Raw genomic sequence first — 11,233 nt, forward strand, 5'->3', positions numbered from 1 at the left:
TTAAATTGTACTTTGTAGAGTGAGTTTGAATTACCACCCGAAGTGGTAATTGGAGTGTGTCCATTAGGTGTTAAATGAGCGGGTTTTCGCGAGCAAGGTTTGATCCCTCGGCTAAGGGATGATCTTGTCGCATTCTATTTTAGAGAATGTATATTTATGTGTATTTTGTGCGTATGTGTGATATAGGTGGTTGCTTGCTCGGATATGAGGACAGAGATCATGTTATACATGACTTGTGCGGGCATTTCAAGGTGAGTGGAATAAGTATACGTGTATATTTACTTGTACGGCATGAAATGTTGGTTTAGTCGCCGTGTTAAGACACCACATTTTACGTGACGGGTGGGTTAGTCGTGGTGTTAAGACACCACTCCGGGGTTAGTTGTAATGACTTAAAAATTTTTGACAAATTTTAAACCAAACTCTTGATACGATTTAATATATTTGACACGATAAGCAAAGTTTTTTAAGTTGAGTCTCAAAAATTTTGAACTGTTTTCATATATTCAATTGACCTTCGACTATTCTCGACGATTCACGAACCACTATTTGTAAATAGATATATATATATATATATATATATATATATATATATATATATATATATATATATATATATATATATATATATATATATATATATTGAAATACTAAGTGATATAGTTGTTAAAATTAATTTTGTAAAATGAAATAAAAATACGATATTACAATAATTATCATTTATAAAATATTTATATATAACTAAAGTATATTAAAAATAAATATTAACTGATTGTAATACTTGTTTGATGTTCCGATTGATATTAAGCAAGTTAAATTCGAACTTATATGATTTTAAAATAAACGGTGATCCGAAACTGAGTTCTATGATTTATAGACTTATTAAAAATGTATTTAGGAACTATTTGTTAAGTTTTGAAATATTTTTATATTTTACCTGGGATCGGGAGTGGACAGTGAGTTACCTTTTGTTTAATAATTAATGATCGAATTTTATACCATAATGACCAAAATAAATAAATATAGTTAATTTAAAAATATGGGATTTTTCAGAGACTTTTTAAACGCCACTAATATTAAACAACGGGATACGAAATAATAGTCCGCGAAAAACTGTCGGTAGAAATTACCTGCACGTTTCTTAAATGAATGTAATATTTATTATTAATATTATATTTATTTAATATAAGTACTACATCTTTCTTTTGTGATTGAAATCACAAACAGTGCACCCGTTTCATTTATCTGTATATATTGAATGTCGATGATAAGTGTCTAAAATGCATGACTGCTTTACTGTATGTTCTTTCCGATTCTTACGTTTCCACTTGATGAAGATTTATAATATATTAATATTTAATATTATAGTTAATATTCTAATACATATATCTATATCTAATATCTATATATATATATATATATATATATATATATATATATTTTCTTATGAATGTAAACGAACACCCATTCGAACACCCAAGTTTATTGATCGTACCTGTTTCTGTTTCTGGTCAATCGACCACAGGAGAACCACCAAACCACCTCGAACACCACCCTACCTCCACCTATGTCTCTCTCATTCTCTCTCTCACTTCCATTTTCTACTTTATGAACATCACCACCACTGCCATTTTTCTGCTTTGTAACTCAAACAAACCAAACCCACTTCATTAAATAATCGAACACCATCTTAAATCACCAAATGGTTACGATTAATACAACTATCCCGGTTACTATTTCAAAACACCCATAATAAACCACCACCGTCACCACCTTTCTTTCTCTCTCTCCTTCTCTTCTTCGTGAACCTAAACAACCACCACTTAAAACCATCATGAACCACCATTGAACCTCCTACTTCATTTCTGTTCGATAACCACTTTGTAAACTACCACCAAACCGCCACAAGTTGCAGCCTTGTTGCTGCTGCTATGCTTACGTTTTTGCTTCTGGTTCTGCCCACCACCGAGACCACCATTGACACCATCAAATTGTTTCTGCTTCCTGTCTACTCGAGTTGCTGCTGCTGTTGCTGCTGCCTTTCATGACCCAACACACATACTCACACGAGGGAGATGATGATATAATGAAGATGATGGTTACGAAAATGGTGTAGTGAAGAAGACAAAATGATGATTCTGTGATGATGTGTGTATGATGATCGTGATAACGATAAGATGATATGATCATGGTAATGATAGCGAGATGATGATGATGATGATATGGGGCATCGGTTATAATGATGATGTTAGTGTTTTATAACGAACATGATGATAAAGGCGAGTAGATATTGATGGGTTATGTTGCCTGTTACAAATTCTTAATATCTTATTGGGCCGTGTAATTAATTAGCTAGTTGGGCCGAAATCCTATTATGTTGTTGGGCCGAAGAAGGCTGGGCCAGGCTAATAGAAATAGTTTTGATGAGGAACGTACATGTTAAAGATGATGATATTAAGTTAGGATGATGGACATGAATATGATGTGGTGATCATGAGTTTAAGGATGTTAGATGATACATGAAATCATAACGGTGATGACAAACGAATACATGATGATGACAAGTGTGGATTATGATTATGATCACGTTGATGGTGATTATGAAGACGATGATAACGAATAACGAATTAAATATAATGATACACAAAATAATAAGACGATGTAGCATGGTGATGATTATGATTTGTTAATGATATGTGGAATAACGATAATAATAAATATGGTTAAGGATGTTATCGGGTTAGCGGGACGTCACGGGTTCAAACCCGGACTTGGGCATTTTTTTTAGGATTACTTCCTTGAGGTAGTTTACTTATTACTCATTATTATTATTATTATTATTATTATTATTATTATTATTATTATTATTATTATTATTATTATTATTATTATTATTATTATTATTATTATTATTATTATTATTTTTATTATGATTATTATTATTATTAATATTATTATTATTATTAATGTTATTAAAATGTTAAGGTTAGGTTTAAAAATAAAATTTAGGATTAAGTTTATGATTTAAAATAGGTTAATGATATAATTATGATTATTAAGAAAAATATGATTAAGTTTATGACAAATACCTATTATTATTTTTGAAAATTATTAATATTATTATTATTAAAACTATTATTATTATTATTATTATTAAGTATCATTAGTATTATTATTAGAATTATCATTATTATTTTATTACCCCTATTATTATTATTTTAACATTTATATTATTTTTACATTAATATTATTATTATCATTTTTATTACTAGCATCATTATTATTATAATAATCATATTATTACTATTATCAATATTACTACTAATATTATTATTATTACTACAGTAAAAATTAATCATATAGAAATATATTTAACTAAACTATATTAACATTTTTTATTTATTTAAAGTATATAAAATAAATATATTTAATTAAGTTATTAATGAAACACATAATTTATTAAAATAACAAGTATATCACTAATAATATATAAATTCGTTCGATTATAATTATATGTGTTAATATATATATAAATGATATATGTTCGTGAATTCGAGGCCAACCCTGCATTGTTCAGTTCCATCGTATGCATATTTTTACTACAAAATATTGTATCGTGAGTTCATTTGATTCCCTTTTACTCTTTACATTTTTGGGACTGAGAATACATGCGCTGTTTTTATAACTATTTTACTAAATGCTTTTGAGATATATTTTGAACTGAGAATACATGAGCTGCTTTTATAAATGTTTGACAAAATAGACACAAGTACTAAAAACTGCATTCTATGATAGAATTATTTAGATTCAGAGGTTCGATTTCTATAAAGATTGTATTATTGACCATCGGTGAGATGATTTTGCATTGCACTACGCATTAGCTACCGAAATGGTTCGATTTAGTAGTTAGTAACGATGAGATGATTTTTGCATTGCACTACGCATTAGCTACTGTTTTAGCTACCCTCGGTGAGATGATTTTGCATTGCACGACGCATTAGCTACCATTGTATTGTATTGTATTGTATTTCCCTCGGTGAGATGATTTTGCATTGCACTACGCATTAGCTACCGTAGGTGAAATTGTATTGTATTAACTACCACGGTGAGATGATTTTGCATTGAACTATGCATTAGCTACTGATGGTGAGTTGTTTTGAAAGGTTCCGGTGTTCTTCATATGAATGATTTTTTTTACAACAGTGAGCAGACCTGCATAGATTGTTTTCGAAATATAAAGTATCTTGTGGTCTATTATATAATTGGAAATAATTGATTATGATAAACTCATGAACTTACCAACCTTTTGGTTGACACTTTAAAACATGTTTATTCTCAGGTATTAAGAAAATCTTCCGTTGTGCATTAGCTCATTTTAAGAATATTACTTGGAGTCATTCATGGCATATTTCGAAAGACGTTGCATTCGAGTCATTGAGTTCATCAAGATTATTATTAAGTCAATTATAGTTTGTTGTATTATGAAATGGTATGCATGCTATCAACTTTCGATGTAAAGAAAGTTTGTCTTTTAAAAAAGAATGCAATGTTTGTAAAATGTATCATATAGAGGTCAAATACCTTGCGATGTAACCATATGTTATTGGATTCGTCCTTATGGATTAGGACGGGTTTTGACATTAGTGACGTGTGGGTTAGTCGCGATGTTAAGACACCACATTTATTGTGATGAGTGGGTTAATCACGGTGTTAAGACACCACACAAGGGTTAGTGATACGCAGTGTTAAGTACACTAATGGATGTTGTGAACACCGATGTCTTTCGCGAGTAACATTCCCTTATGCTATTGGTTAACCGTGGTTGTGTGATTTTGTATTAGCAGATTAAATTGTGAACTAGGCGATGCTAGGTTATTGGGAATTGCGGATATTTAGTTTTTGCATTGTAATTGCATGGTTATTGAATTGCTAGCTCGTATGCAGTATTTGTGTAAGTGTTTGCAGGTAAGTAGATTATATATGTATATGTATAATTATTTCATTCACTAAGCGTAAGCTTACCCTTCGTTGTTGTTACCTTTTTATAGGTACCGGTTGTTAAGGAGAAGACTACTAGTTGCTAGACTAGTTGCTTTTGGGTTGCTTGAGCTTAGTGGGGTAGATTTTGGATATTCGGACGTGCTTTGGGGACTTGGTAAATCCCGGGGATTATGCTCTTGGTATCGTTAGATTTTGGATATTCGGACGTGCTTTGGGGACTTGGTAAATCCCGGGGATTATGCTCTTGGTATCGGGTTGGGTCATTGAGTCTTAACCCGGTTTGTAATGTAAATGGGTCGTAATTACCCACTTGTTGTGTAACGGGTTGAAAGATGCCGAATTTAAAATTTTGGGACTTGGTCATATGTAAACATGTGTTTCATTGTATATTGGGCATGTTAAAACTAGTGTTAAACGAATAGTGTGTTGCATTGTAACACCCCATTTTTCAGTTACATATTATTTTGGACGTCATTTGAGTTACAAGGTATGTAATCATATATTTTGATCCCAAAAAAATTTTGTGTTAATATTTTAGAACCTTACCATTGAAAATTAGACCTTATTACATTTCTAACGATATTTGATTCATAAAAAACGGAGTTATGGTCTGAAAGTTACGACCAAAACAAGTTTCACCAAAAATGCTGAATTAAGTACATTACGGGAGCGAGATTTACCTTGTGTTCATGAGATTCGGTCAGGAATTCAACTATTTTGGGCTGTAAGCTCGCAGTCGCAACCCCAGATGTCACGGCCCCATTTCGATCCCGAAATGTGACGTAATAGGTGTCCTAGTTATAGTTAACGATTTCTAAAAATGACAGCGGAAACGTTTATTACGACATATAAGTACAAGTTTTAAGTTACATGATGGGACTAAAAAGCAAAGTACACCAAATACTACCAAAATATGATAAAGTACAACACTTAGACATAGTGCATGATGATTTATTTTTAAATAGACGTCCCGACATCCTAACGACATCCCAAATGCCAACCTGTAAGTTATGCGGACTCCTGCTTATGGACCTGAGAAAACACATGCTTAAAACGTCAACAATAATGTTGGTCAGATCATTAGTTTAATATATATAAATGTATGGACCATAATATTTTCAAGTATAAACAGTTGTAAATATATTTTATATAAACATGAGCTCCCGATATCGAATTTAACAATTAAGAACCCGAAATCATGTAGTCTCACTTAGCTAGAGCTACAAAGTCGAAGGTTATGCATCTGCTAGCCTGAAGACTATGCCGGATGTGAGGAGTCACCCTCAAATAGATCTATCCACATTATTCGCGTTTACCATAAACAAGTAATTAACGATATCAGAATCGAGGTTTAAGCTAAGTCACAAACTCAACACAATAGAATATAGTTTTAAGCACTTATGTCCATAATGTAAAACATAAAAGAAGCATGTTTCTCATCCCAAAATAATAATTTTTCTAAAAGCAAGTAAAAATGGGACTACGATACTCACAACGATGCGTAACGAAAGACTAGATGTTGTAAGTGCAGTTAAATGATTCAACAACTCCGACATCAAGGACCTAGAAAATAATTTAGGTCAGAGATCATACTATGTAAAATATAGTATTTAGTTAAGTTTATGATCTGAGTTGGTAAGTTTTACATGTTCATTTCGGTTTTCGGTTTCGTTTAGTACTTATTTTTCTAACTTAGTATTTTCAGAATTTTCTGTTTTGAACCAACACATTGACCCTAGTGTTTCTCCCAAAATAGTACATCCATTTAGAATGAGATTACCACCCCTGGAAAGGTCTTTGTGTCTAGTTTTCAAATATGTAAGGTTCTGTTTGAGACTCAAAATAAAAGTTGGTCAAAATTTCGTATTTCTAAATGTGTGCAAAACTGTCCAGATTTACACTATAAGCTTCCATGCAAGCTTAAAATTAGTAAAACACATTTATTTGACTTAAGCTTTTTGAAGAGGGTTTAGAAGATGTAAATAAACTTATTTTCAAAAGGGTTCATCTCCAGGTCTCCATTAACTTAGTTTTTATTGATGGTGTTTTAGACTATCATTAGACTACAATAATTTCATAGGTCAACTTGAAAATGTCATTTCTCCATGATTACTACATGGTTTTAGTTGGTTTAAGTTATGATTTACTTCTCTATGTGTGCCATTTAAATGATAAAATCTTATATTTGCAGATCCTTTTTTGTTTTTAATTTTTACTTAATCTTTTAGACCTTGGTCAGATTTGTCCAAAATCTGACTTGTAGTTAGAAAATAAAAATGAAAAATACCTTTTTCTTTGAGATAAATAATGAAAACTTTACAGAGAGTCAAGAAAATATATATGAACATGGATTAAAAGTATAAAGTCCAGATCCAAAGTCTAAGTTAGTTATTAGGTTATGAACTTATAAAGGCTGATTTGGACAGATTCATGTTTATGAAGTTTCTATGTGTTTTAGTTACTTCTTCTTGGTTTTAAGTGTTCAAATAATTAAGTTTAAAACATCCTTATTAGAGTTCTGATTTGGACATATATATATATAGCCACAACTTGACAAGACCATGGTTAGGCACATGAACATCCTTATGTTTAAAACACTAGTTTTAGTATTTCCACCAAGTTTGATCTTGTTAGAGGGCTTTGTAAAAGAAACTGATGAAAAGAATAATTGAAGTTTTATACTTAGATGATTATGATTTATGTAAGAAAATGAAGAAGGTTGAAGATTTGCTTGAAGGTGGATGAAGGTAGATGAAGATGATACTTTAAGTTGAGAGAGAAGTGTAAGTAACAAGATTTGAGAATGATGAGAGTGAATGGTGGTGGTGGCGTGAAAATGGAAGAAAAGAGGGAAGAGGTTAGTTTACATGCAATATTTAATGTAGTGATTTGATGTCTTGTGTAGGCAATTAAGTAAGCTTAATGACATGCATTCTTCCTTAATCTTGATTAAGGTTAATTAACTGTATCTAGCCTCTTAATCATGTGTTTAGAAGTTAATGGTTGCTAGTTTATTTAAATGATGCAAGTATCATTTTAATGTACATGTTCTTGTATCATTTTGATCTTAAAAGATGTATTTTACATGTTAGTATAAGGTCTTTTATTTACTATAGTAAAGTACTTAAGGAATTTATTTTCATACATTTATATGATAGGAATATATAAAATGATCAAGTCTTTATTTGTTATCACATTGTGTATTAAAGTTAAGGTGAAGGTAGTAGTTCCCTAAATGCTTACAAAATACCATAAACCTTATAAAAGACTAAAAAGACTCAAGACATCAAATTGCTTATCGTGTTGAAACTTAAATCATTCAAGTTAGATTAAGAAAACCTAGTCGGAAAAATCCAGGTTGTCACACCAGACCTCGCGGTCGCGAGGTTGGTCAGACAGGGGTCATTTTAAGTCGTTTTAAGGAGTTTTTGAAGGGTGTTTTGGTCCTTTCACTTTGCGGTTGGGTTTTTTGCCATAAAACTGACCCAAGCCTCATCTAGAGCTCATTTCTTATCCATTAAAACACTCACAATCTTAGAGAGAGAGAAGGGTTTTTAGAGAGAGGAAACTTGAGTGGGTGAAAATGGTGGCGATTCTTGCCCAAATTGGAGTGGATCTTAGTTCTTCTTGGTGTTTCTAACTTCTTGTCTTCATTTTGGTGCTAAGGTAAACACTAGACCTGAACTTTGGTGTTTGATTCTTGATTTGAGTTCTGGTTTGTGTCAGTGGTGGGTTATAAACCTCATTTCTTGTGAAATTAGGGGGTTTGCTGTATGTATGGTGTAGGTAAACCCGACTATTGTGGGTTTAGGGTTAGATGACGAATTTAGAAGTATTTTTAATGGTTTTGGTTTTAATCACTAGTTTGGAAGTGTGTTAGTGATTTTGATGTGCTTAAGAACATGTTTGTTAGTCAAAATGGGTGTTGACCCTGATTTGGTGTCAAACTAGGATTTGAGGCTAGTGTTGGTGTAATAAGTACTTAAGTACTTGGTTTATGTTGTTAATTGGTAGATTAAGGACTAATCACTAGCCATTAGTGATTTTGGGTTGAATTTGACATAAGTCAAAGGAGGTCAAGTGTGATATGGGTCAATATTGCACGGGAGGTAGTATTGGTATAAATGACGCTTTGAAATGATCACTATCTAAGTAGTAATCTAGTGTTGGGAGTAGGTTGGTCAAATTGGTGTCAAGTATAATTTGGTATAGATTGTACTTTGTAGAGTGAGTTTGAATTACCACCCGAAGTGGTAACTAGATTGTGTCCATTAGGTGTTAAATGGGTGGGTTTTCATGAGCAAGGTGTGATCCCTCTGGTAAGGGATGATCATGTCAGATTCTCTTTTAGAGAATGCATATTTATGTGTATTTTGTCCCTATGTGTGATAAAGGTGGTTGCTTGCTCGAATATTAGGACGGAGATCATGTTATACATGACTTGTGCGGGCATTCCAAGGTGAGTGGAATAAGTATACGTGTATGTATATGATGTATTTACTTGTGCGGCATGAAATGTTGGTTTAGTCGCTGTGTTAAGACACCATATTTTACGTTACGAGTGGGTTAGTCACGGTGTTAAGACACTACTCCGGGGTTAGTGACACGTGGGGTAGTCACGGTGTTAAGATACCACATTTGTCGTGATGGGTGGGTTAGTCGCGGTGTTAAGACACCACACAGGGGTTAGTGATACGCGGTGTTAAGTACACTAATGGATGTTGTGAACACTGATGGTCTTCCGCGAGTACCATTTCCTTGTGCTATTGGTTAATCATGGTTGTGTGATTTTGTATTAGCATATTAAATTGTGAACTATATGCTATTGGCGATGCTAGCTTATCGGGAATTGCGGATATTTATTTTATGCATTGTGATTGCATGGTTATTGAATTGCTAGCTCGTATGCGGTATTTGTGCAAATGTTTGCAGGTAAGTAGATTATATATGTATATGTATAATTATCGAATTCACTAAGTGTAAGGTTACCCCTCGTTGTAGTTACCTTTTTATAGGTACCGGTTGTGTAATACCCTAGCTATTTCCGTTAAGCTTTGTTAACTGTCCGTTAAGTATTTAATGGTTTTTACTTTCGATTCATGTATTTAATTGAATTAAATGTATACTTGAGTTCATGATGAACTAACATGTTTAACGTGACTACCCGGAAAATTTTGACTTATTCTTAAGTCAATTCTCTATATAATTGAATGTTTTCGATACGATAAACAAAATTTGTTATTATGAGTCTCAAAAGTTTTGAAAGGTTTTATGAAGTCATTCACCCCTTTCGACGATTAACGAACGTTATTACGTATAATATATATATATATATATATATATATATATATATATATATATATATATATATATATATATATATATATATATATATATATATATATATATATATGTGATCAATCCTAGATTATCCAATAAAGGCTAATCAAGGATTGAGTGCAATGAGGGGGTACAATGGATGTCGATTAGGATTTTGAGACCTTATTGTCATATTTCGTTAAGTGCTAAACGATCAACAATCATGTCCCGGTCTTCGTAAATTACCTTAACCAACAAAGATCAAGTCTCGGGCAACTCACGAGAGAGATCAATATGGCTAGGGCAATTCTTCCAGAATCATCAACCTAAAATGAGAGGCCACGCTCCCTATTTATAGGCTTGAGACCTACGCGGAAGTAAGAAGTACGCGCACTTAGACATTCCGCACACGTAATGCGAGAAGCCTACGTACTCTTTAATATCCCCCGCAGTCCTACCGCGCACATTCACATTTATCGCGGTTTAATGTCTTGCGTCGTCCTTTGCTCCTAAGCAGCTTTTCGCACAAAAAATATACATATACATGCGTATGTATATGATCAAGTCCCCCTAGTTTATTGTGTTACATTTTTGCAGAAAATGTAAGACAATAAACTCTAAAAAATAAAAATTATTGTTTCCGTGATCTTCAAAAAGTATTCGCATATCTATACAGCCACATGCAGGTATGTATATCTTTGCAAATAAACCATCTGCGTCTAAGAATTTATTCTAACGGCTATATTTTAACCATTGAAATCCTGACGTATTTTAATAGCCGTTGGTTTGTGATGATTATATGTAAACGGCACTTTGCAATCTTGAGGGTATAAATAAATGATATAGCCAAATATTTCAAAGTTCACTTTCTCTTGCTATTTTCTCTCTCAAAAAAGTGCATTCATAATCTTCA

The sequence above is a fragment of the Rutidosis leptorrhynchoides genome, chromosome 3 (assembly GCF_046630445.1).
Source record: "Rutidosis leptorrhynchoides isolate AG116_Rl617_1_P2 chromosome 3, CSIRO_AGI_Rlap_v1, whole genome shotgun sequence".
NCBI lineage: Eukaryota > Viridiplantae > Streptophyta > Magnoliopsida > Asterales > Asteraceae > Rutidosis > Rutidosis leptorrhynchoides.